Source organism: Balaenoptera ricei, chromosome 5 (genome assembly GCF_028023285.1).
Source record: "Balaenoptera ricei isolate mBalRic1 chromosome 5, mBalRic1.hap2, whole genome shotgun sequence".
In the NCBI taxonomy this organism is placed as follows: Eukaryota; Metazoa; Chordata; class Mammalia; order Artiodactyla; family Balaenopteridae; genus Balaenoptera; species Balaenoptera ricei.
This window is the reverse complement of record NC_082643.1, coordinates 117,780,261-117,808,151: the sequence shown is the minus strand read 5'-3', so window position 1 is coordinate 117,808,151 and position 27,891 is coordinate 117,780,261. Positions and strand designations below refer to the sequence as shown.

Below are 27,891 nucleotides of genomic sequence, written 5' to 3'. Positions count from 1 at the left end.
CTTCATGATCATTGTTTCTCAGGACTCAATTATAACCCTTAAAATACTGAAATCCCATATGCTCATTTCATAGGGTAGAATGTGGATTATGATAAAGGCTTGTTGGGTGATTTGATCTTTGAAGATAAAAATTGGAATTATGCAGATTAATTAGGTCATATCAATGCATGTTCTTTTTAGGCATGGCTCAAAGTAAAGAAGAAGGAGAAAAAGAGAAAATTTCCATGACATTTGCACAAGGTGTGACCTTCAACTTGCTGACGCATCTGCTGAAGTCATAGCCTGATATGTAGGCTTAGTTTCACTGACTACACCCATGACCATCCTCTAGACTCCTCAAAAGGTAACTTCTAGAAAACTATAACTTCCTTGGCTAAATCATAAACATTAATAATAATATCAATAAGTACTATGTTCAGTTGGTTTTATAGATAGCTTGATTCAGTTTTCTAACATATTGTGTTCTTTTATCTTAAATTTCTGACTTTCCTAGAAATAAAACGAATATCTTTGCACTTATTTTCTAGGTAACATCATGTGGACATATTGTCTAAAAACTGATATTTTTATTTTTTAAGCTTTGTAATCGTCCTAAACATTATAAGGTTTCTCTGAATTACTATTTTCTAAATGTCCCAGCTATTTGTTCCCTGTATTATAGCCCTTGTTAATATTTAATATGGGGTTTATGTGATAGTAAAGGGATTAGGATAAAGAGTGTCAGCTGTTTCAGGCAAGGCATGAAATGTCTTGAAATCACCATAACCAGAATTTGTTCTCAGTTATTAAATAATAAAACATAATTTTCTTACTTGACCCAGAGGTAATCTGACTTTAGAATGCTAACTCCCACTAATAATCTCACAAGAGGCTGATAGACACGACAACGTTAATTATTAATTTATATTGAAAAATATAAATATATAGGTATTATGAAATTAAAAAATAGATTGAGATAAATTCTAAGCTAAACAGTACTAGAATATAGCTAATATCATACCATAACTTGCTCAGTTTTATTACACATCTAAGCCAAAATTTGGGTCATACTAACACAATTCTGTATCTGCACATACAAACTCATAGAATGTGTGAGATTTGAATTCCTATTTATTATGTTTATAGGAATATTCAAGAATTTATATTCAACTATAAAGAGGTTGTTCTGTATTTCTATCTAATCTTCAAATCTTTTTTGGAAAACTTATCATTGAAGTTGTCCCTGAAATGTTTTGAAAACCTTCAGATCTATGTATAGTTGTATGCAATTATCTTCATCACATATGCAGGGCATGTTTATGATATCCTAAAATTATTGAACTATTGGTTCCCAATTGGATATGTGGAGTATGTAGAGAATAATAGCACAATCACCCAGGAATTTTTTTCAAAATATACATGTTCCTCATTCCCAGATAGCAATATGTGAGACTATCATAATCCCTGGGGTTGCAGAGTATATGTATTTATTTTGGGAAATATCCACAGATTGTTCTGATTTTCTGTTTCTCCTCAGTTGAAAACCAGTTACTTGATTGAATTATAGATGCTCAAATGCCCACAAACGACATCATTTGCTCATGTCAGAAAAAGAAAGAAGAGAGAGAGAGAGTCAAAAAGGAAGGAAGGAGGGAAGGGAAGGATAGAAAGAGGGAGGGAAGGAAGAGAGAAGGTGGGAGAGAGAAGAGAGGAAAGGGAAGACAGAAGGAAATAAGGACTTAGGAAGGAAGGGAGAAAATAAAGCAAGCAACAATGTTCTTCCAACTTTAAAATACTTCAGCCATCAATAAAACTAAATTTTGTAACATAGATATTGAATAAGAGAAGAATTAAAATTATATCATACAATATATCTTATCCTTGTTAAGTATATCCAAATTTTTCAGATAACCACTAGACTGTTCACTCATTTAATGTAAATCTTTTTGTTTATATCACAATGCATATTAACATGGCAGCTCTAGGTAAAAAGGAGTAGAGGCATTTCAGTTTCCTAGAAATTGGCATACACTTGTTATAATAAAATGGTTAAAAATGCATAAAAATGCGTTACCTCTTGAACACTCTGAACTATAAACCTTCTGAAAGCTAAGAACAATAGAAACAACCATAAATCTTTATTGTGCCTATTTAGCCTTTCTATATCTCTATGATAGAATGTCTTTAAATAAAATAAATATTTTGTGAGCAATATGTTGGCTGGCAAGCTGAAGGCCCACGTCATATTAATGGTTCTGTCAGAACTTCTACTAAAAGTGTTTCTGACTTTTACAGCATCAAAGCGTATTTGAAAGAACCCTGCACATCTAAATATATATCCAAAAGAGCTTCCAGCTTGAAATTCAGATACCACCTGTATTAGTTCAGGATTTACATCGTTAATATTTAATTTGACATTTGCAGAGGAGATGTGCTGAGTTTTTTGGTATATATTTAGATAAAGGAATCAGCAAACCACAGACAGGCGACTGTCTCTTGGCTGTATCTTTATCTTTATTTCAGATAAGCTTCTCTCATATCAAATTAATACCAAAAATAGAAAACACATTTTAAAGTTGTTATATTTTTCTTTACTTGTCATAATATTTATTTCATGTTACTTTTGCAATATTAAAATGGTGGTAATATTACAGCAATCAATATTCAAAAAGTAGTTTTACTTAGGCATACACAAACCTAAAAATTGTTCATTTTTCTCAAGCAGTAACTTATAATGATAATGATGACAAACAATGTAAAAAGAGGAAAGGAAGCAGTATTTTTGTAAATTCACAATTAGTTCAAGTTTGAGTATGAACTTTTGATTTATATTAAGTTTTTCTCATTTGGAATCTAAAACATTTATCTGAGGTCTGTCATGTGTACTCAGCTCAGAACGTGTGTTGCTTCCATTACCTTTCTGATAAATTTGAAGCTGAAATAAATATAGTAAATACTGTACATGTCCTTTACTAGAAAGAAAGAATAAATGAAAAGATAATGACCATTAAAACTTAGAAGAGAATGGACAAATACCCAGTTGAATGTAAAGGATCAAGAAACATACAGAATCTCATAGTTTAATATAAAATTTACCTGAAATTTAGCCCAACATATTTTTATACTCTACAAATGTCTATGCCATTTTAGTAAATTTCAGTCTTTTATTCCTACCAAAGTATGTTATTATTTAGCCCCATATTTCATATAATAAAAACAGATTCAACTGAAATGGGTAATTTATTTGCAAAAGTTTGAACCATACCTAGAACAGGTTTACATGAAGTAGAAGAATATATTGAAATCTGCATGTAAGAAATGAAAGAGTGTATTTCCATCCCATCATTGAATTGGCTATGAAAACTTTGAGTTGCTTTTTGTACTATGAAATTTGAAAGTTTATTTTTTCTTCCTTTTTTTCCCTCCTTCTTTGAGTTCAGGGAAGCTTATTACTAAAGGAAGAGAGAGCATGCAAGAATTTAAGAAATAATGCAGCTTTCAATTTTGATACTGAATAGCAACTTTTATCAATCATTTTAATGTATGATGTAGTCATTTCACTAATTTAAATATATGGTTTGTTTTTACTGAGTTTTAAACTTAAGAGATATATTGATTTTGAACAAGAGCTTTCAGGGGAAAAATCATATTTTAATGAAAAGTTGACAAGTGTAACTTTCAAAAATCTTTTGTCAAGGAGCGTCATGATTAGTAGCCTGGACTCTGAAACCAGACTGTCTGGGTTCAAATCCCTGCAACATCCCTTGCGAGGGGATGAATGGAGAGGCTCCTTAACCTCTCTGCTTGTTTCTCTCTCTGTAAATATTGTGTTGAAAATGAAAGTTCACAAATGAAGAATGCCTGGTATATAACATGTATGCAATGAGTGCTCATTACTGAGAACAGTAAAAGTGTGACTGTGCTTGTGTATGTATGTCTGTGTGCCTCTGTGCATGTTTGGTAAAAATAGGGTGGGTGGAAGAATAATACCTGAGAATCCCTTTTCCATTTTTCCAATGTATGAGCAGATATTAATTAACTAATCATGCAACTGTGAAGGGGTAGTTCTTTTTTAGATATATAAACCCAGTGACTGTAATTTGATCTCTGTACACTAAGATACACACCCATTACATATATATGAATGGCCTGCCTTTTTTTCCCCAGAAGGGTATTATTTCAAATAATGGAAAAACGGGTTTCAGGAGCTTTAAGATCCTATAATGAAACATTTTGTTTACTTTCAAATAGTATTACACAAAAGGAAACAAATTTTGCAAAATATTTTGCTTTCATTGAGATAAATAATTAAAATGGTCTGGAGAATACTATTAAAATTTGAAAGTTAGAGAAATTGTATACATTATGAAAAGTGTTTTCATATTAAAATGTAAAAACATTAAAGAGAAATGAAACAAGTATTGCCTTTTTGTTCAAAATTAACTACCCAGTGGAGAAAAGGGAACCAACCCTCTTGCACTGTTGTTGGGAATGTAAATTGATATAGCCACTATGGAGAACAGTATGGAGGTCCCTTAAAAAACTAAAAATAGAATTACCATACGTCCCAGCAATCCCATTACTGGGCATATACCCTGAGAAAACCATAATTCAAAAAGAGTCATGTACCAGAATATTCACTGCAGCTCTATTTACAATAGCCAGGACATGGAAGCAACCTAAGTGTCCATTAACAGATGAATGGATAAAGAAGATGTGGCACATATATACAATGGAATATTACTCAGCCATAAAAAGGAATGAAATTGGGTCATTTGTAGAGACATGGATGGACCTAGAGACTGTCATACTGAGTGGAGTAAGTCAGAAAGAGAAAAACAAATACCGTATGCTAACACATATATATGGAATCTAAAAAAAAAAAAAAAGTTTCTGAATAACCTAAGGGCAGGACAGGAATAAAGACGCAGATGTAGAGAATGGACTTGAGGATACAGGGAGGGGGAAGGGTAATCTGGGACGAAGTGAGAGAGTGGCATGGACATATATACACTACCAAATGTAAAATAGATAGCTAGTGGGAAGCAGCCTCATAGCACAGGAAGATCAGTTCGGTGCTTTGTGACCACATAGAGGGGTGGGATAGGGAGGGTGGGAGGGAGACGTAAGAGGGAGGAGATATGGGGATATATGTATACGTATGGCTGATTTACCCTGTTATACAGCAGAAACTAACACACCATTGTAAAGCAATTATACTCCAATAAAGATGTTAAAAAATTAACTACCCAGATTTTACCTTTTTTAGAACTAATAAAAAGTATAATAAGTTTTCAATGGTAAGTTTAAATAGAATTTGATTTTCTCTACATATATATGAATAACAAGATAATGAGTCACATATTGATTTTTTAAATTAATTTCTTTGAAAATAACTTTATATTAGGCAACTTCTTTGTCCTTCTAACACTGAGGATTGGCACCTGTTTAAAAATATCAGTTTTTTAGGAGAAAAGTCATTACTACATATCACCTTTAGTAATTTAAGCCACAGTAAATATTTGTATATTTTATAGAATCTTTTTTACAAAGATATTTATATTACAGAGTGCATATATTTTGAAAAAAATAGATACAGATTTTTTTTTACTGTACAATTGCATGTATCTGAAATAATCCCTCAGCTGATAAAATTGATAAAACAAAAGCTCAGTAGCTTAACTGCAGCAAGTTATTTATACTCCAAAAAGCCAAATGACAGTGATTACAACCACATAATTGATGAGTTAAATGAGTTTTATGTTCCCCAAACAATTTTAAAGCTGAGTAACCCAAATTTATTAGCCATATCCAGATGGAATATAAAGTCAATATATTGCTGTTTATGTATCAAGTCAGAGAAAATTATTAAGGATGATTTCAGCCACGGATGGTTAGGGTGGGAGACCTTGGTTAAATTCTGAGGCTATAATTCAAGGAAATTTTGGTAGCTTCAAAGCTAGTGTAACAAATAAAATAACTGTGCAGTAATAGACTTTAGCTGAATTATTTTCTTGACGTAAAAAATGTACAACCGAAGTTGAAGTAGCAACTCCATAAAACATTTCAAAATATACTGTTGGAAAGAAGTATTTTATTCAGGCTTATTAGCAAGTAAGACTTCACATTCATGGAACTTGTAAAAATTATATATAAATAGATATTTTTATACAACTAAAATAGAAATGAGCTGTTGGCAATTACTTAAAAATTATTCTGTTTTAGCACCATTTTATCATAGGAAATCTGAAAGTTTTTTTTTTTTAAAACGATGAGGTACTAAATGGCTTTAGCTGAAAATAATAGCACGCATCTTGATCATTAATAATTATCATATAAACATGAATATAATCATGGAATATCAAAAGATATTAAAAGGTACATGCAAAGGAATATTAAAAATACATCTTTTCATAGACCCTGGAGTTTTTCATTCTAGTTTTAAATGATATTAGATAGAATACATGGGAATCAGTCCCCAGACTTCAAGTTATTCACTGTAATTGTGGACAAGATACTTAAATCCTCAAGACAGTGCAGTCAAGCATTCTTTACCTCAAATCATACTTGCATAGCCCATTAGTATGTAATTGTCAAGAAATGTGAAGATTTGAGATTTTATCCTATAGCAAGGTAACAAGTTATCTTGCAAGGGTTTCATGAATGCTTGGAGAACATATGAGACTCCTGAGTCAGAAACGAAGGACTCTACTATGTACAGCACTGCAGGCGGCATTAACATCAGCATATTTGTATCAGTTTCCTTTGCTCCCCAATTCCACAAAGACAAAGCAGATGGGCCCAGATAGATGTCTTCACATATGATGGGATGTGTTTTAGGAAAAGAATCCTGAGCATAAGCATGTCTATCTTATACTCTGGAGAGAAAATTATTTTTATTATACTAGACTATAAGCCTGTCTTCCCTTTGCTTCAGAGGAAGGCAGTCTATCTTCAAAGGCTGTTCACTATATAAACAGCCTTGAAAAGATATCCAGAACAAAATGGCAGCCAATGTCTTCTGCAAGATTTGCAGAAATGTGAGAGAACTATGAAAACGTGTCATCCAACAGTAATAAGCACCATTCATTTATTCAAAAAATATTATGGAATACTGTATCTAGACACTATTCTAGGAATTTACAATACAGTGATAATTAGACAGACCAGGTCCCTGCTCTCATGAAGGTCCCTTGCTCTCATTCCTTAAGCAAGGCAGAGAATTTCAGGAAGTGTTTAGATTAATGACACAACAAGATACTCGGTGTCTGTAAGAAAATCATATAATGGGGTCAGAGAAGCCTTTTTTGAGATTGCTTTTGAGTTGAGACCTCGATTATAAGATCTAGGGAAATAAGAATCATGACAGATGGAAAAGTGAGAAGAAAGACCTTGAGACAAGTTGAATAAAAATAAAGATTGTTATGTTAATGAGTTTGAAATTACACATATGGACAAATTCCCATAAAAATATATTTTTACCTTTTTCAAGATGAAATATAAAGCATAAATACCCTTATAGTCATTGAAGATGTTTGTTCAGTATTTTTAAAATTTTCTCACAGAGGAAATGTGTTTGACAGGCAAGTTTTAGAAAATATATAATCAACAAATATATCTGAGAATTCTAATATTATATAAACTTCTCAAAATAAGAAGGGATAAAAAAAGAAAGAAACATTCCCCAACACAGTGTATAAGCCTGGTGTAAATTTAATACCTAAATCAGAGGAAGAGAGTGTGGAAAGGATATTAATGGCCAATCCCTATTCAGGAACAGAGAATCAAAAACTATAAATAAAATATTAGTGAATAAAGAAGAGACTTTCAAAAAGGAAAGGTGGCCAACTTGTTTTTGCATACTGTTGAGAGCTCATGATTCACAATTAAAATTCTCAGCAGTTCATTCCTCGTGACATTAACCAAGAGTGTTCTCAATGATAAAGGTTGAGAAGCAAGCCCAATTAACGTGGGTTGAGGAGGAAACAAGGGTATCAAGTGAGACCTTCCATATCAAACCAGTTCTTTTGTTTTAAAGTGTTAAGATGCAGCTCAAATATCTCCTCTCCAAAAACTTTAACTCTTCAAACTGAAGAAAGTGTCCATACTCTGATTTTAGTACATATCTTGTTTGTGGTTAATAAGGTGTCACTCCACAGATGTTGAGAGTATTCCTTATCTCTTCTTTCTTCTCTTTCCATCAAAACTATGTCTTTGTATGTTGAAAGTGATTGGTGGAAGTTTTGCTAAGTCAAGTTGAATTGGATTGAAATGTAAGGTAAATTGAGTTTAATAACTGTGCATATCTTAAAGAAAGGATTCACATTATTCTTAATAAGACCCAGATTCATTCATAACCAGTGATATTGTAATAGTATGCCAACTGCTCCAAATATTTGGGGGAAAATATAACACCACATTTAGATATGTGTTCAAAGGCAAGTACATTAGTTAAACTCACCATCACGATGTTGTCCTAAAGATCATGTATTACTTGGAGGCTATTTAAGCTGTCAAAGCAAGGCAGCAGGAGACTGTGTTTTCACACTACTTAGAAGTGTTAAAACCACAGCGTATGTGGGGGTAAGTGTGTAAACAACTTTAAATAATAACATTTTATCTGAAGTTTACTCAAGCTTGTATTGCAACTTGAAGCAAAACTAAATATAGAGCTGAATGTGACTTTCTCTGCCATCAAAAGCATGCTTTCTCTGAAACTTTACATTTTTCAATTTGGCTTCTCTAGAATAATGGTGGATGAGAGTGCTGTTCTCACTTCCTCATTTGGATAATAAAACATACATCTCTGAAGATGTGTGGTTTTGTTTATATTTTATTTTGATTCACAGGCATCTTTTGGCAAGACCAAGGGATGTTTATGAAGTGAAAATGAATGTAGTTTTTGTTTATCATCTCTTCTTTACATGCCTGAACAAAGCTCTATGAAAGTTTGATTTGATTTGATACATATGATTTGATTCATTTGATACATATGAAAACTTGATTAAAACTTGATTTAAATAAACCTATCTCATAAATACTTTCTATTCTTTATATATTTTTACTTCACTATATTCATATCAAGTATAAAACTTTAAAGACGGTTTGCTTGTAAAGGTGATTGCAAAGGAATGCAAAATATTTCTTTAGGCAATCTAGGGAAATATTTTTTATGGATATGTGTATGTTTTGATACAGTACCTTCTGTAAAATACATGAGAGAAATTGAATAGGTGCTACCTGATCTGTGCTTCCATTTCATAGTTAGGCTTGAGTTACTGGTCTAGTTTAAAATCATATATTCAAGAAAAAATATTGAAACAAATTATATATACTTGAAAATGTCTCAGCTATTATAAAAGTTGAGGTCTTTGTTAATAAAGAAGAATGCAAATCAATCGAGTAATGGTTTGCAGATGCTAATTAAATTCAGATATATAGATACTCCAATTAAAGTTTGGGAATTCTGATTCATTAGAAGGAAATACTGAGATTCACAGTGATTGAAGTCATTTTTACTTCAATCTCAATCCTCCCTCTATTTTCTGTCCCATACTCCCTCCCATTTTTAGCAAACCTTCTCAAACCTCCTCAGTTTTCTATTTCCAAAATATCTTGAACTCATTCGGATATGATTTTCATTCCACCACTACCTGAAAGTGTAATTCATTACTTCCACTCTGCCCAATCCCACTGCCATTTCTTGATCCCCTCCTCTATGACTTATTAGCAACATTTTGAACCCCCTTTATCTTTGAAACATTATCTCTGCTTGTCTTCAGAATCCATATTTTCCTGGTTTTCTTCCTCTCCTTACCTGGCCGCTCCTTCTCATTCTCTTCGAATGGTTCTGTGTCATCTCCCAATATTATAATGCCTCAGCAATGAGCCCTTTAATTTCTTCTCTTTTCCATCTTCGTTCAAGCCCTTAGTGGTATCATCAAATTTCATCACTTTAAATAGCATTTTATGGTAATGATGCCTATGTTTACATCTCTACAATTCTCTCCTGAACTTTAGATTCATATTCACCTAACTAATCAGTGTTTCAGCTTTGATTCTTATAAACATTTTAAACTTAAAATCCCTAAAGCTGAACTTTCAATCACTAACCATCCCTCCCCATCACCACCACTCAGTCTCTTCCCAGAAACTTGTCACTTCATTAATGACAACCTTAATCCTTTCCGTTACTCAAGCCAAAAGCTTGGGTAACCCTTTAAGTCTCTTTCTTTCCACCTCCTTTCCAATTTCCAGAAAACCTGTTAGTATTTTCTTCAAAATATAGGCAGAATCCTACCACTTTTTACTGCCTCTACTGCTACTTCTCTGGCCGAAGTCACCAATATTTCTGTCATGATTACTGTCATTTCCCTGAAACTGGTCTCCTTGTGTCTTCCATGACCATGTTTCAAGCTGTTTTTTCACACAGCAGTAAGATAACTAAAATGTAATTCATAAAACATAGAACCCTTTCGCAGGCCTCTATTTCACTCAGAGTACATGTCAAAGATTTTAGCGAAGTGTATGAGCAAATACAAGATTCCCACTCCCAGCAGCACCAGCACCAACAACACCTTTCTAACTTAATTATCCGCTAACAGATATTTCAGCCAAACTCACATCCTTGCTGTTCTGGACTCATGCCAGGTGTTCTTCTGAGCCACTCTTGCTCTACCTGGAATTCTCTTGTCCTGCATATCTGCATGGCTTGACACTTACTTCTCCAGGTCTTTACTCAAATGCCATTTGACTTAGTGAAGCTTTTCTTTGCTATTCTATTAAAATGGCAGTTTGCTCCTTTCCTTGTGTGATTTTTCTTCATAACATTTATCACCATCTAATAAGAGATTTATTTTACTTATATATTTTGTTATTTTCTGTTTCACTCCACTAAAATGTCAGCTCATAGGTGACTTTTATTTCTGTAAAATTGTGATTTTAAACATTTCAAAAACATCTTTCTTGCTATTCTGATACTATTTGATTACAATAAGTAACAAAACAGACTTTACCTCATTACTTGATACTGATTAGTTTTTCTTTCTGTTTACTTTCATACTTCTTGAAATTAAGAAAAATCAGTGTCTTAATGGAGAATATGAATATATTCTATTATAAATTTGAAACTAATGTGCTTCTTGATTTCTTTTTAAAAATACAGAAAATATATTTTGGATATGAAAATTATATTCCCTGGCAAGTACTTTGATTACATATTCTACATTTTTACATAAAATTATATAATCATCCTTGTTGAATTAGAACTCTTACACTATCTCTTCTACCACATACTCAATCCTCAGACAGTGTAAGTAGATGAGAATAACTTCTAACTTAGCCTTGATATATTTTAGAAGAAACCCTTTCCAGATTTAAATTACTTATCCTAAATCAGCCAGTTCCCTGCTCTTAGACCGTTTTAATTAATCATTTGAGACGTAAGACAATTATGACATAGTAGAAGCAAAAAAGCACATAATGGCATAATCATTATGTAAAAGCACTTTGGGGATAATGTAGGTTAAACGGCCTGCTGGTCTCACTGTTCCTTCTGTCCAGTGTTGTCACTGACATTTCTCACTCCTTATTTGTGAAAGGTTAGATAGTTTGATTTTGCATTGTATGGCACGTACTCTAGGGAAGTTGTATCCACTTTTACACAGATGTGGTGATGAATGATACTAAACATAATACAGTTGCTTGGATTAGTAAGGAATAAGGAAAACATAGGAAATCGCAGGAGCAAAGCTATCAGGTGCAAAGATTTAAGTAATTTTTGTTGCTTTGGTTATTGAATGGAAAAATAATATATTATTCAGATGGAATGCAAAAGAAAGAAAAGAATGTTTATATAGAGATTAGGATAAAAGCTACTGAATATAAAGGTAGAAAATTTAAGTCAAAATAACCCAAGATCTCTTCTTCTATCTATGAAGACCCAAATATTTCAGCAAATTAGATGTAAATGAAGAGGAAATGAGACCTATCCATTATTGTATTATTTTATTCACTTAAATATTCCTATGGGTATAGAATACAACATTTTTGACTATTATGAGAATGAAATCAATTATAAGGAAGAGATATCACTGGTGTTTAGGGACCTAAGTAATGAAGTTAGGGACCTAAGTTGCTTTCCTGGACATTTTTGTTCCACTATAGAAGCTTAGCGGATGACATTAATATTTTTTTCTCTCTATTCCTGGGTCTAATTAAATCTGATCAACTGTGCTGGATTGATTGTCTTTGATTAACAACGTCTCAATTACCTAAATTATAAATCCTTATAATAAGCTTCTGCCTTAGAGGAATATTGTGCTATTTACTAAGAACCAAAGAAATCCCAAGAAAATTAATTTACCAGGACAGAAGTCAAAATGCTAGGTAGAAATATGCATTGAATAATCTTGTATGAATGTTGCTGTTTCCCTGCAACCATCATGATTTTCTAACTTTATTCCAGACTAAGGAGACATCTTATAATGATGTTGAAACTTCTAGTAAAACTTTTATTTTATTTCTTTTAGTTAGACAACAGTTTTATTTAATGTAAATACTAAGATGTTTCCAAAATCAAAAATTGGAAGTAAAATATGTATTTAATATTTAATGCAACCCATCAACTGAGGAAAAATATAGGTGCAGAACTACACCAATTGTCCTATTATACTCATTGCAATTCTGTTTACACATCCTGTCTGTGATTATGCCATATCTGGTGGGAAATACTATACCAACCTCAGCACACATACACATAGCTCCAAACTGCCCATTCTTGTTACTGGAGGCAGTGACACGAAAAGGGATGAAGCCTGGGAACAAAGTGAAAATGGGTGAGGAGATCAAAAGAAAGAAAGTGGATGGGAAAAGACCTAAACGCGGCAGGAAAAACCTCATCCACCAAGAGAAGCCACGGAAGGACTTTTCTCACGGTAGTGTTTTATGACTAAAATAGGAAGTAATTGATAAGCAGACCAACAATATTAAATACAAAGTTGAATAAAGTCTACAGGCTAAAGAAATAAACAATTAGAGAAATAAAGATTTATGATTAAAAAAAGATGTCTGCAGCAAAATAATTCTCATGTGAAATTTCACATGAAATTTTCAAAATGTAGGCGACATTAACCAAAGAAAAATATAGAGAAGGCTTTGATAAGGATTTTATAATATGTATGAATGAAAGTATCTCAGTATTCTTCCAGGGAAAAAGGTTTAAGTGATCTCAAAAAGTTAGAAAACTAGTTCCAGGCCTCTGTATCTCTGGCAGTAGTTTGAGTCAGAATAAAGAGTAGCAAATAAGTGACATAATTTGGTGTGTCATTTAAATGTTCCATTTTTCATCTGTGAATTAATGGTATAGGTAATATTTTGCTATTTTAATTGGGATTTCTGTGACTTTTATAAATTGAGCATACTTTTTCCTCACTGATTATCCATTTGCATTTAGCCATTTGTGAGTCACCTATTGAAGTCCTTTGTCCAATTATCACTTATAGTTTGTACTTTTCCTTCATAGACTTGTACGAATTTTTACACATTCTAGATACTAGTCTCATATGAATTTCAAATGTTGCAAATAATCTCTGCACAGGGTACTTTCTCTCTGTTATTTTTGTCAATGTTTAGTATTTTATATCAATTTTTACCTTATGGTTGGTACTAGTTGAATACTATTCAACCCATCATCTCCCTAAGGTCCTATTTTTCTCCTACTTTCTATTTTATTACCTTTATAGTTATCTTTGTCATATTTTGGTCTTTAGTCCAGCAGAAATCCACTTATATACAATTTTGTTTTCTCCTTACCTAAGCAAGGTTTCTAAACACTATTTACTACACAATTCATTCTCTTCCTATTAATTGATGGCACTATCTTTATGATACATAAATTTTCCAAATACAAGTGTCCATCTTTGAAGTCTTTATCGTGTACCACTGGTCTTGACTTTTCTAGTAATATTAACAGCAAATTTTTACTACACTGTTCCTATAATTTATTTTACTACCTGACAGGGCAAGTTCTTCCCCATACCCTCCACTTTGCACTTCTCATTCAGAGTCAACTTAACTCTCTGAGGACTTCATTCTCCTACATTTGTCTTAGAACATGTTTTAGAATAATCAGAATAACTTTAGAATTAACTCAAAATAATCTATCCACAGAATTTGATTGGAATTACAATAAATTTAAATAATACTTCTGGAAAATTGACATTTCAAAATAAATAATCTTATCTAGGAGTAGGAAATATCTTAATTTGTGTCCTTTAATAAAATTTAATCACTTTTCTCAACTGGAGGTCTTATATATTCTTTTCAAGGTAATAATTTAAAAATACACCATAGTTCCTGGGATTCTGGGAATTATATCTTATTTTTCCATTGTAATTTCCATTTTCAATTTATTATTGTTGACATAAGTAAATACTATTAAGTTTTGCAATCTACTTATTAGAATCACTCAGTAAGGTGTTAAAAAACACTGGGTCTGTAATACTTAGTGGTAATGAAGGAGCTGAAATTCTCCAGTTATGGTTACCAGATTTAGCAAGTAAAAATACAGATAAAAACAGATACTGTTTTAGAATAAGTATATCCCATGAAAAAATAGGGACATAATAAAGTTATTCATTGTTTGTCTAAAATTCAAATTCAACTGGAAGTCCTGTATGTTATCTGGCAACCTGTCCTCAAGTGATTCTCTTTCATAGGCAATACTGGGAATGACTCATGCGACTGATTATATTGCCTGCAACTAATAATAATTTTATTGCTTGCCTTCAAATCATTACATTTCATTCAGTTTCAAGTAATTAATAAATTTCCTTATGATTCATTAAGCCAATGGAAATGTGTAGGATGCTTAATGGAAGTGTATTGGTCTGTTCCATTAATTCTGGCTCATGCATTATGGATGATTCAGTTAGGTGTCCATTTTTAGGGTGATCATATTCTTTTCTGTGTAGTTCCTTTCTCCTGTGGACTCCTTCTGAGACATCAACCTACCTGTTGGTAATGTCAGATCTCCATTTAAGTATCTCCTGTGGAAATTTGGAACCATATTCTGGGTGTGCTCATTGCTATCCTGCCTTCAAATTTTTGGAACAATGCCCATACTAAATGTAAGTTGTGAATAAGCAGTAATTAGTCCATATTTGCTTACTTGCCTTATTTGTATTTGTTTTCAATTTCAAAAAAATTTACAGCTTTATGTAAAACCTAGAGGAGAACTCAGCAGAGAGAGAAACAAATTGCATCAGACAAGAAAAAATTAATTTTTGCATTAAATTAAAATGTGCTGAAATACCATTCCACTCATTGATGGAAACAGGCAGCTGTAGATAAGGATTGTATCACATTCCCCAAAGTGAGATTAGAATTGCAGTGTATTGTGTAGTAAAATGGAGTGTGTACATCAACTTCCCAGAGGTTTCAAGCTAGGGATGGGGCTGGAGATCTGAGAGCAGTGGTGGAAAAGCTTTCTAATAAAATTTTGTTCTGTAGAATGTTCACGAACTTTCACTGATTGTAGGTATTATAAAAACTATTGATATTAGTAGAGAACTAAATATCTCCTTTATAAACTGATTGTAAAGAGAGATACATAATACCATTGTCTGCCAGAAAGCACAAGTTGATTTTCAAAATCAAATTGCTTGAATTGCAAAAACTCTATTTTGAAAACTGAACGCAAGTAAGAGTGAGGTAGAAATGGAGTAAGAGAAACTGCAAGCTATTGTTAACAAACTAATACTATTGAAAATATTTATTTTAAATGTACTTAAATTATACCCCCAGAGGTCACTACTGAAGATATTATATATTTGAATATGCTGATAAGTTAGTAAAAGCAAACATTTCAAAATACAATATTTTCCCAAAAAGATAGTGTAGAGAGCAAAAAATAAAAATTAAGATAAAAGTTGAACATTGCCAATGTTAGAAAATTACATACATGCCAGCTGCTTCCATTCTGACATAAGCCTTATTTTGCTGTCTCTTCTATATCAATATGAGGTTTACTCCAACAAGACGTTTACCTAAACAATAGTACTTTCCGTGTGAAATCAAATCTAATTCAGTGTAACTTTTACAAAAGCTAAATAGCCACGTACATGTCTGGATACTGTAGACTGACTGACTTCTGAACGTGAACCTTGGCTCTGTTTCTAATTAGCTAAGCAACCTAGAGTTAAGGGACTATTCATCCCAGATCTTTAGTGTTCTTGTATGCAAAGTAAGAATAACTCTTACCTCGGGGATAATCCAAAGTTATGACTCTTTTTGATGTCCCCTGTCCATCCTGTTCCTGTCCTTCATCTCCTTGATCTCCAAAGCCTCCCATCCCATAACTGTCCTTTATGACTTGCTCCTGACATTTCATGTGTCTTGCTTCAACACAAACCTTCAGGGCATTTTGTTCTTCCATGCTTATGCTACTGTCTCTTAAGATACATTTTTCTAAGTTTTTGTTCTTTATATTTCCAAAGAGCAAAGGAATGTATACAAGTACAGGGACAAAGGTATTATGGGAGCCTAGGTGGAGACACTACTGTATAAGGTTTATCTCACTACATTTTTCTTTATCCTCCTTTTTTCTTCATTTCATTATCAACATCACCATGATCTTAATTCAGGTATGATCACACTATTATTTCCGTACTCAACTGAGCTGTCCAGAAGTTGCACAACCAGTTGAGCATAATAATGTATCATCTTTGGTCCTACCTGTCCTTCTTTCTTCATACTGGGTTGAGTTCTGAATAGAAGCCAATCAATTTTCACTAAGACACTATTGCAACACATTTGAAGCCAACCAACATTGCTCACCATCGCTAGGAATCCCCTTGACCCATGGGAATTCTCTTTAGTCATTGCTGAGCGTGTGTAACATGGGTCCCTCTCATTGGAATACTCTGTAAATGGAAAAAAATACACAAAAATCTACAACAGTGAAGTTAAATGACTTTCTAAATCATTAAACACAAGCAACAGAGAGAACTGAAAATAGACCCCAGATATCCAGGGCCATAATTGCATCACTAAGCCACACTCTCCCTTTGGCAAAAGCCTTAGAATGATTAATAAGCTTATGGGTTAAAGTGCACAGGAGAAACTTCCTTTGTAGACCAACAATAAGGAGATGTGTTCTCATTTTATTTTAATATCTTAGCAAACCACAGATAAATATATTAAAATCACATTATGCTGGATGATAAAGCTCTTTCAGAAATAAGAGATTTGTTGCTGACTTTTACTTCAACAGGTATTAACAAAACAGTCCTTTAGAGTTCTTGGCTTAAATGCTGATGTTGCTGATAATATTTGATCTGATTTATATAGTTAGCTTATCCACTAGGATTATGTAGACTATTTGCCTAGAAAATTTGAAAAATTATAAAATAATGAGATGTCCTTGGCATTTCCATCCACAGGAATCAAATGATTAACATAATATATTAGTTTTATTGTGTCCCAGTAAAATATACTTTTTTGCACATGACCCACAGTAAAAAATAAATTTTACATTGTGATTCTTCCCTTCAACACATAATTTGGAGATATATTACTGAAAGTAGATATTTACTACTTGCAATGTATTTTGCTATTTTCTGTTTTATTCAATAATATCTCCTTTTTTTTAAATGCTGGACAAAACATAGATTTTAGGACCAAATTCAGTTTGGTCTATTCTATAGAATCTCGTTAGAATGACTTCAAATTGTGTGGAAGATGTATACATGTTTTCTTTCCACTGATATAACTATTATACTGTGGATAATAGGGTATTGTAAGAAAGATGTTGGCCAACCGCTTTTCAAATTCCTGAGCAGAAAACACACAAAGCTATGTATCATCTCATCTTGTACTGTTAGAATACAAGAAGTTTTTCTCTATCATTTCTTCCCACTAACTCCAAAACCAACCATGATTTCACTCTTGCCTTGATCATTTCAATAAAGAGTTCTCACCAGGGACACAAGCTACTTTATACCAAACATTCAACTGACACATTTTCAATCCTCATCTTATTTATCCTCTCATCAATATGTGATGGTGTTGGCCATCCTTTCTAAATCCCTCTTTTCTTTGATCTGTTCTTATACCATGGCTCAGCCTGAAGCTTTTTTCATTCTCACTTCATATTTTCTAGTCTCAACCTTGAGCACAGCTTAGGTTATCATTTATATGAAAATATGAAAATTATTTATATATTTATGTCTCCAGCTCAGACATTTCTTTCACATTTCAAACCAATGTCATCAACTTCAAGGTTGACATCTCTCCTACTTATTTTTAGCCTTAGTTAATATTGAAAACCATATTTGATATAGCAACAAAGGCTCTTCAAAATCAACCTATCCATAATCAAATGTTATCAAACACCCCAATCCAGCAGTTCTTTCTTTTCCAGTATTACCTATTTCAGTGAGTGTCACCAATATACATTCAGTTGTATACTTTAGAAAATCTATATTTCCCTTAATCTTCATCCAGCCCTATTAATTTTTTCATTTAAATAACCCTAATTCTTTAGATTTGTACCCACCATGCCACTACACATAGAAATCATTGTCTCTTACCTGGTCTATTATAACAGTTTCCTAAAATTTCTTTCTGGATCTCCTCTTGCCCTCAACTTAATCATTCTCCACCCCGCAGCCAGAGTATATTATTTTTTTAAAAACACATATCTGATAATGTTAATTTCCTAGAAAAAAATATTTCCTTGTGTCTGATTGCTCTTAAGATAAAAAGTCCTAAGTTCTCAGAGAGGCATAGAAATCTAACATGGCCCAACCTCTCTGTAGCCCTTCAGTTCCATGTATTCACTCTCACCCCAAGCCCTTGTCCTTGGTTCCTCCTTGCTCTTTATGTTGAAGCCCCATGGGAATTTTTGCAATTCATCAGAGATACTTTGTTTCCTCCCATCCCTTTATATCTGTCATTTTAAATGCCAACAATGAATTTTAATATTAACTTGGTTTACCTAATTTTTAGTCAAGCATATTTCGCCTGTTATCACTGCATCCAATCCCTTAGCATTTTCCATAAGTCTCTGCTTCTTTCTTTCAACATTTCTCACAGATATAATATTTTAATTAATGTCTATCCCTATTCAGCTGTAAGCTCTATGAGGGCATGATCTGTGTCTATTTTTCCTTAGCATTGGGTCTCTGGCATTTATAAGAAGTATTCACTATATATTATTGTTTAATATACGAACAAACTCTATTAAAGTGTTAAAGTTAGGGAGTAGATTTCAGCTGTTACAAGAAGTGTGTTATGTGTTAAAAGAGTATTTTAACAATAATTGGTAAACATAAAATGATGTAAATAAATATGTTTATGAAATTTGTTTCTTTGGAAAATTGTCAACAATTAGGAATCCACATATATTGTAGGATAAAATCTCTTTTAGGAATTTTTCTAGTTATAAATACTGTGAAAGACTACCATTACATAATTTAGCTAAAATTACATGATTACATTTTACAATTATAGCTAGAGTCCAAAATTAAAATACTTTAAGCTCATAGACTTTTATGAATTAATTGTAATAACTAGAACCTATTCAAGAATTTTAGTAACTACCAAATAGCCCTAAAATAACTAATTTGCATACACTCATATTTTGTGCCAGATTTACTTGGCATCACATCCAATAAAATGGTAATAAGATGTGTATAACATGCAAAACTTGGATACATATCTAATCTCTATAACTCCTACACATGCACAAAATGCACACAAAATGCCAGAGTGAGTGGTTATCGCTATATCTGTTCTCCTTGAAAATGAATGGTGAAAACGTGTATTTTTAAAATTTGTATAATACACTATATATTTACAAAACATCTCCAGGTACACAACATAACATCTCACCATGCCCAAGTTATTTGGCAAGAAAATTAGAAGATTAAGACTGTTGCCTAATTATACATGATACCAAGATATAAGATTTTGAATAATAAATGTCTTAATCATAAAAAATATGGTTAATTTGATACTTTATCAACTCAAACTGATAACAGTTGTCCAACTTACTTGAGTAACATGCTTCAAAATTTAAATATGACTCTTGAGGTATCTACCAACTGATTCAAAATAAATGAAACTTAAGTGTCCCCAGGCCTCAGCACCCAGTGAAATGAAATGAAGTTGCATTAGTGACAATTACCTAACGTATATTTTACTATTACTTACCCTTTGCCTATGTAATGCAGGCCACTCAATTCCTCTTCCTCTCCTAATGATGTCCCCTCATGTCTGTTTCTCAAAATCTCAAAAGGAAGCCTTATATGAGATCAAAAAACAATCAATTGATTATTTTAACCGAGACATCTACCATCTTATTCCTCTTCATCTTCAACCTTTACACAATAAGGGTTCCCTTCCTTTGAAAAATGTCACTGGCTTAATAAAGGTCTTGGCTTCTACTGCTCACGTGACAGCGACTAAGTGATGCTGGTTTCAGTGCAGAAATAAAGAGATAGTATCACCTAACTCCATGCCATTCTTTGTCATTTGGCACTTAAAGCAGCACTCTTGTCCCTAAACAATAATTTGTCCTAATGTCAGCTTCTTAATCATATCTTCTCTCTTCATGTAGAGGCTCCAGACTAGTCAAAGGGTCTGGCTGAGTGCATGTGGCACCGCACCCCACCCACTCTACACTCTTTGTTTTCTTCCCTTTATTTTCCTCTTTGTGGTTCACAAATACACTTTCATATACATAAAGTCATCAAAAGGCTTTCGCTAAAATAAAAGGCTCTGTGGATAGCAAATACCTCAAATAGATGCTTGCGCATAGGGTGTCACTTAATGCAACTAACAAGATGAAAGCAAGACATGGGAATACCCTGAATATTTTTAGAACATTATTTTAGACTAGTGTCAAGCAACTAAGTGACATTATGAGTAAAATATGTTTTGTTTATTTTTTCAGATTTGGTTCATTTTGTTTTAAACCACTATCCTGTTGACAGTGAGACATTAAAATGTATTGAATATGTTTCTTTTTTAAATACATTCTTTTAGACCAGTGGCATACAACAGGTAATGTGCAGTTGAGTGAAATGTGGTGTTTGTTTTGTTTTTAACTGGTGGAACAATAGAAACAGAAAAGAGTTGGCTTCTTCCATGATATTTTTATGGATGAGAAAAATCAAACTCTAAATTGAAAAAATATTTTATCATGAAATATGTCAGGGTTCTAAATATCTATCTGATTATCAATTCCATGTGAACTTAACTACTTTATGATTTTCAGAATTGTATTCATTAACTTCATATCTATTCCTATAAATTAAAGTGGAAATAAATTCTTCATGTTAGCAAAAATTAATATAATATTTTGATATGTTTATGTTTAGACCATCTAGTGTACATTATTTTGTAGAAATAATCTGATCTACTTGCTAGATCTTGGAGATCATCAGTGTCTAAGATATACATATATATTGTGGCCCTATAGGAAGCATTTATAAAAATAAATGATGATAGGGCTTCCCTGGTGGCGCAGTGGTTGAGAATCTGCCTGCCAATGCAGGGGACACGGGTTCGAGCCCTGGTCTGGGAAGATCCCACATGCCACGGAGCAACTGGGCCCGTGAGCCACAATTACTGAGCCTGCGCGTCTGGAGCCTGTGCTCCGCAACAAGAGAGGCCGCGATGGTGAGAGGCCCGCGCACCGCGATGAAGAGTGGTCCCCACTTGCCGCAACTAGAGAAAGCCCTCACACAGAAACGAAGACTCAACACAGTCATAAATAAATAAATAAAAGAACGTGAATTTCTTTAAAAAAAAAAGCAAACTGGGCTATTCATTTCAGTAATAGTCAAGTGGTCTTAGTTTGCATTCAAAAAAAATAAAAATAAAAAAAATAAATGATGATAGAGCATTAAGTTAGTTTCTCATGATAGTTGTTCTTTGGTATCCCCAAGGGATGGGTTCCAGGACCCACAAGATACCAAAATCCAGAAAAGTTCAAGTCCTTTGTATAAAATGGCACAGTGAAGTTGACCTTCCATATAGATCAAATTTTGATCAGCTGTTGGCTGAATCCATGGATGCGGAAGCGCAGACAAAGAAGGTAAACTGTATTTCTTATTTCCAAGTCTAATGATCCCCAGTATAAAATGTATACAATAACTTTCCCAAATCATGGAAGTATAGGCTCTCAGGTGGGGAGGCCATCTCAAAAACCATCTCTATTGTATAACATTCAACATGGGCTCTAGAGTCAGAATGGGTGGCTCCAAGTCCTACCTCCTCTGCTTGCTAGCCCCGTGCTCTAAAATAAAATGCTTTGCCACAGGTTGTGCCATATCTAAAATGGGGAGAGTAATAATATCTGTCTCTGTGGATGTGTTTTGAAGAGTGAATGAGTCCATTAATAGGAAATGCATAGAATAGTGCTTGGCAAACTGTTATTTATTCTTCTACTGCCTGAGACCTTCATTATACAAATGAGAAAAATGAAGCCAACAAAAATTGTCTCATGAAATTATGATTGGTTTGTGATGCTATTCATTCATTTTTATTTATTTTTTCATATTTCCTTCTTTCTGTCCCTAAATATTCTTTGGATGCCAACTCTGTGTGAGATAGTGTACTAGTATAGTTCTCTCTGGTAGGTGCTTCAATGTTCTGTTACTAGGAAATCATTTAGTATGTCCTGCTGTAGTATAAATGGCAACGTGCCAGAGAATATGTGTCACCCAGGTCCCATTCCTCTTGTCTTAAAGACTCATTGTCATGTTTTGTTATTTCAAAACTAAACACTAATGTATCATTGATCTACTAAACTTTTAAAAAAGTATATTGCACTGCAAATTTTAGGACATTCTCATGTGGAAAATAAAAAATATGTATAGGTGGTGTGCCAGACTTCTCTGCTTAGTCTTACTGACTCTAATTTCTTTACTCACATGCTACCTAATATAGTAGAATAATAACTTCAACCTCTGAAGTTATATCCATTCATAGTTAAAAGTTGCCTCTGTAATACAAATATTCACTGTATAATTTTAAACAGAAGAGTTGATGGCAGTGATTTTTTGAATTTCCTTTCCAGTTTTTTCTTTAAATGTCACTAATGATTTTGCTTTTAATTCCTCTTTGAGTAAATTATTCCGTTTCCTCAATAACTGAATCACTAGGAAAGTCTAAATGAATATGCAACCTAAATTTTCCATTTTGCAATATCAGAGTCTTTATTTCACTTACTGACTTAAAATATGTTTCTTTTTCTTTATTTTTACTACTTCTAAGAAGATGTTGGACATTTTACAAGTGCATTATCTCCTGTTTGAGGCTACATGTCCATTTTCATTTTCATATTTCATTTCCTTAGAAAATAGTCTCTGCTTATGAACTTTGTTTATAAGATTCTTAAACCTAAATATGTCAGGTCTCCTTTAAAAAGTGCTATTTTACTTTATTACTTATTTTTTAGTAAGAATAACAGAACTGAAAAAAATGCTTCCATAGCTGATTATAATTGAAGTGAGAAAATTGATTTTTGGTCCAAAGGTTCAGATCAGGAGACTGGTTTCAATTTTGAAGGATTTTGCCTTGTCAAGTGTGGAGGCCATCCTGGTCCTTTGGAAGTTAGATGGTAGAAGCACTCATGTTCTGATACCATTAGAGTTCAATATAAAACTAACTCCCTTCGTGTTGATTCAGAGTTTGCTAAGCAGCATTTTAATGATAAGCTGTCTTCCCATAGTGATTAGAAATTTGGGAATTCATAAAACTACACATCATTTCTTGTGCGTTCAACAGTCTGTGACCACTCTGAGAGAGGAATTAATTCTCAGGGTAATTATCAAATCAGATTCTGGTTCTACTCTGACAAAATGGTAGTTCAAGGAAAATGCTACCTTGTAAGGTGGTAACTGAGCTGGGCACTCACCCTCAGGTAGAAATACACTCTATATCTTTAACAGCGTGCTCTTCATTTAAAGCGTCTACTGACAAAATTATTTCTATGGCCAATCGAGTGAAAATAGTTGGATGACCAAATTGTGTATTACTGTTGTACATTATTTAGAATTTCCATTAAACTAAGAACAACTTGTTCTGTAGTATCAAACTCTTACTATACACCTGGGATTTCTCATAATTTGTCTGATTTAATGGTTATAAAAATACATCAAAGTCTTTAGAAATGAAGAAATTAGAACTCAGCAAGGTTAGCTATTATGTTGACGTCATACCATGAGTGTCAGATCTGCTATGAATCCAAGAACCAAGCTGCCTCCACAATGTCTGGCAAAAGTTTTGAGTAAGGGAGGCCCTAGTGGGTAAGTTCATGAACTCTCAGGGAATAACTTTGGAGGGCAGCATTCCAACGTTATAGGTGAATCCGAGAACATCCTGTTACAGTTCTTGCTTCTGACTCCTAAGTGAACAGATGAAGGAAAATGGTATTATATATATATACACAGGACTTTCAGCTCCCTCTGTCCTCCACTCCCAATTATAATGGAATTTTTCTTTGCATTCCTCATTATGTTTATTTTCCTTAAAGATTATTTTGGTTAACAGATTCTGAATTTATTATAAAAGAGTTTTAAAAAATGTAACGCACATATATCTCACATAGAAATCATCTAATCATATTGAGGGTCCAGAAGAAAAGAGGACCATGTATCCAAGGGTCTCTCATTATCATGTTTTAATTGAAAGTTACAGCTAAAAGAGCAGAGGTAACTCATCCTTAGTAAATATGTGTGTGCACGTGTGCACATATGTAAGGGTGAATTGGAGGCAGTGATGGATGGTTTGTTTTGTCCTGGTGGTATAAAATGAAGACAACAGATGAGATGAAAGAATCTTATAACAAAAATAAAATGACATGTCAAAATCCATGTTCTGAGACTATATTGGCTTAAAAATATATCGTTTCTTCTTTGGTTCTCATTTTCCTCTTGTAGTATCAAATATAGACACTGAAATTAAAATTTTCATAGGCACAAATATTTGCAATGAATACAAATTAGAATTTTTTAAATGAAGGACTTTCCTAACACCTATTTCTCTGACATTATTTCTTAACATCATTGTTCAGAAATATTAACAAAATGATATATTAAGTGCCAGGGAAATAACAGATAATGATTTATTATCTTCTGAATATAAATCCCCCCCAAAAAATAAAGTGAAAGAAACATGACATCCAGAAGCAACTATAAATATGTGCTGAAAAGAAATAACTCAAAGCATTCAAATAAATATTGAGGAAACACATGAAGGAAAATTCCCCAAGAGAAAAATGTAGATCAGACATTCTATGTAACAAGGATAAAAAGAGTATATTCAGAAATGAAGGCTACTAGATGAAATTCCTATTAATGTGATTGTGTCAGTATATTTTAATTGTGGTAGCAAAGGATCAAGTTTCTACTTTTGGGGATTAAGTAGTAACATTTAATCTGATTAAAGGTTAACCAGATAGATCACTGATCTGTACAGCAGCTGTGGGCTAAATATTCCTCTGGGCTTCATTAAGTCATGGGTTGGTTTGAGTAAAGGGAATTAAAGTAGAACTCTTCCTCAGAAAAAATATAAACTCAGAACATTTACAGTGGAGTGCACTGTATTATGTATTAATGGGAGGAAGTAATAAGAAAGTCAGTGAGCCCCGAAGTCAGAGGAAGTCTTCACCAGGATTTAAACCATGTGACTAAAGCATGCTGAATCTCTGCCTATACAAAATAATACAATTAAAAATAGTGTAAAGCAGTAACAGACTTTTTCTTAAATATATATCACCTTTATTTTGCTAAATGACAGAATTTGTTTTTAGTGTTGAACATTACAACTTTTTGTAAGCAGCAGACTATGAAAAATCATAATCTTCCAGCATTCTGCTTTAAATAACTGTCTATTCAGTTAGTATAACGTTGAAACCAAAATTTCCTGTCCAACTTATATTTTTCAAAAATCTCATTTTTGTTGGCTAACTGTTCTGTAAAGCTGGCTAGAACTGAAATTTCTCCCTTGGCCCTCACTTGGCTCTAATCAGACTCCATATATAATCACCAAAAGCATGTCCCTCCAGGCCACTCATCTCAGTAGAACACTGGATAGTGTCTGGGACCCCGTGAATCACAACCAGCTCTAAAATCCACAGTTCGATTTTCTGATTCTTCGAGGATTCTCTCCTGGGATGTTCTCTCATTTTCTCTCCCCATTTACTAATAAATGAATGAAGGAATTCAGCAAATACTTACAGACCCTTTACTAGTAACACACTCCGTAGGGGCTAGGCATAAAAAATGGATCGGATATAGACCTTGTGTCAATTGCTTAGAACAGCATATACATATGAAGAAAAATTAGTGTAAGAGGTGGCACCAGGTACTGTTTTTAATAAGGTGGTCAGTGAGGGCCCCTATGAAGAAGTGACCTGAATAAAGTGAACATGTGAGTCATGTGCAGATCCCAGGGCAGAGCTTTCCAGGATGAAGAAGCCATGCAAAAGCACTTTAAATGGAGTACATCCAAGAAGAAAATGCTTGGTTCTCTCTCCCTGAACACATCCATTCCCGCATCCACACACAGACCAAACATGCTCTTTCTTATTGACCCATTTTAGTATATGACAGCTGTCTGTAATGTGAGGGTGTTGGGAGTACTGGGGTCACTGGCTTGTTTTGAAGATGAAATAAATATATATATAAAATTACTTAACATGATAATATATAGATAGTGAATGTTATTAAATAATAGTTGATTTTGCTATTATTATTATTATTCAATATTTATATACTTTTCATTTTGGAGTTTTGTTTGTTTTGCTAAAATTTCCAAATGCTTTTAGTCTCTTGTTTGTGTTCTCCCTGTTTAGGTATACTGAGTGTTTCCTGGTATCATTGTTATTTTTTCTTTGCTATTACTTTTTAGGTTTGCTTGCTATGGTTAGAGATTATGGCCTTTGTGATTGTAATTTACACACATATGCATGTGAGCACAAACACACATATTTTAGGTATCTTTGTTCTTTAGTTTTTAGTCAGTTTTGTTAAATGTTCAGAGCATTGAAAAAATCTTGTAATTTCTATTTGTAGAAAAAAGTTAATAATAAACAATGTAACTTTAATTATTATTGTATGGTTTCTAACTTCAACTTTTAATAGTTCTCTAACCAGATATAGAGTACCATGTGTTAAATTTCCCTCTTTCTCTCGTATTGTCAGTGTTTACTTATATTTTTAATTTTTTTTGCTTTATGCCATATTCTTTTGCATATAAGGGTTAGTGAGTTTAGCTTCTTTCATTATAATATTAACCTATTGATCCCAATGAATAGTATTTCTTTGAATTTTGTTTTCTGATATTTTATCATAATAATAGGTTCTAATTTGCACTGAATTTCTTCACCTATGTGTTTTTAAACTTCCTTGGGTCTTGTTTCTCTCTTAAAGGTGATTTTTAGATTTACCTTTAATAGAAAAAATTTAAACTGTAACACTTAATAAAGTTTCAGATGTGTATTTCTATCCCCATATTATAGATTTTCTTTCTTTTCTCATGCTTTGCTAAATTTTTACTTGGCTTGTTTGTGCTTGTTTTAAGGGCTCTGCCCCTTGCTTTTATACCTGCAGGGCAGGGGCTGTCAACCAAGGGATATTTGCCCCTCAGGGGATATTTGGCAATGCTTGGAGCTACTTTTGTTTAGCACATCTCAGAGGGGTGAAGAAGGGCATTTTGCTACTGTCATCTAGTGGGTAGAGATTAGGTATGTTCCCAAACATCCTGTAATGCACAGCCCAAACTGTAAATAGTGTTAATGTTGAAAACTCTGCTATAGAGTGCGGAAGGTTCTATTTATGAACATAATTTCAGACTCCTCATAACCTACAGAAAACACCAATAGTCAAAGTTTTATTTTTA

The 27,891-nt window shown here is 33.1% G+C and overlaps 1 protein-coding gene across 4 annotated transcripts in view; it reads left to right on the top strand.

Moving 5' to 3' along the window:
- LOC132366631 (bifunctional heparan sulfate N-deacetylase/N-sulfotransferase 4) overlaps window positions 1-27,891 on the top strand; it is an 843,093-nt gene that overhangs the window by 509,989 nt on the left and 305,213 nt on the right. For all 4 annotated transcript variants that reach the window (XM_059924230.1, XM_059924226.1, XM_059924229.1 and 1 more), the window contains one exon: window positions 181-343. The gene's annotated coding sequence lies outside the window, so the exon portion shown is untranslated. The remainder of the gene's footprint in view (window positions 1-180; window positions 344-27,891) is intronic.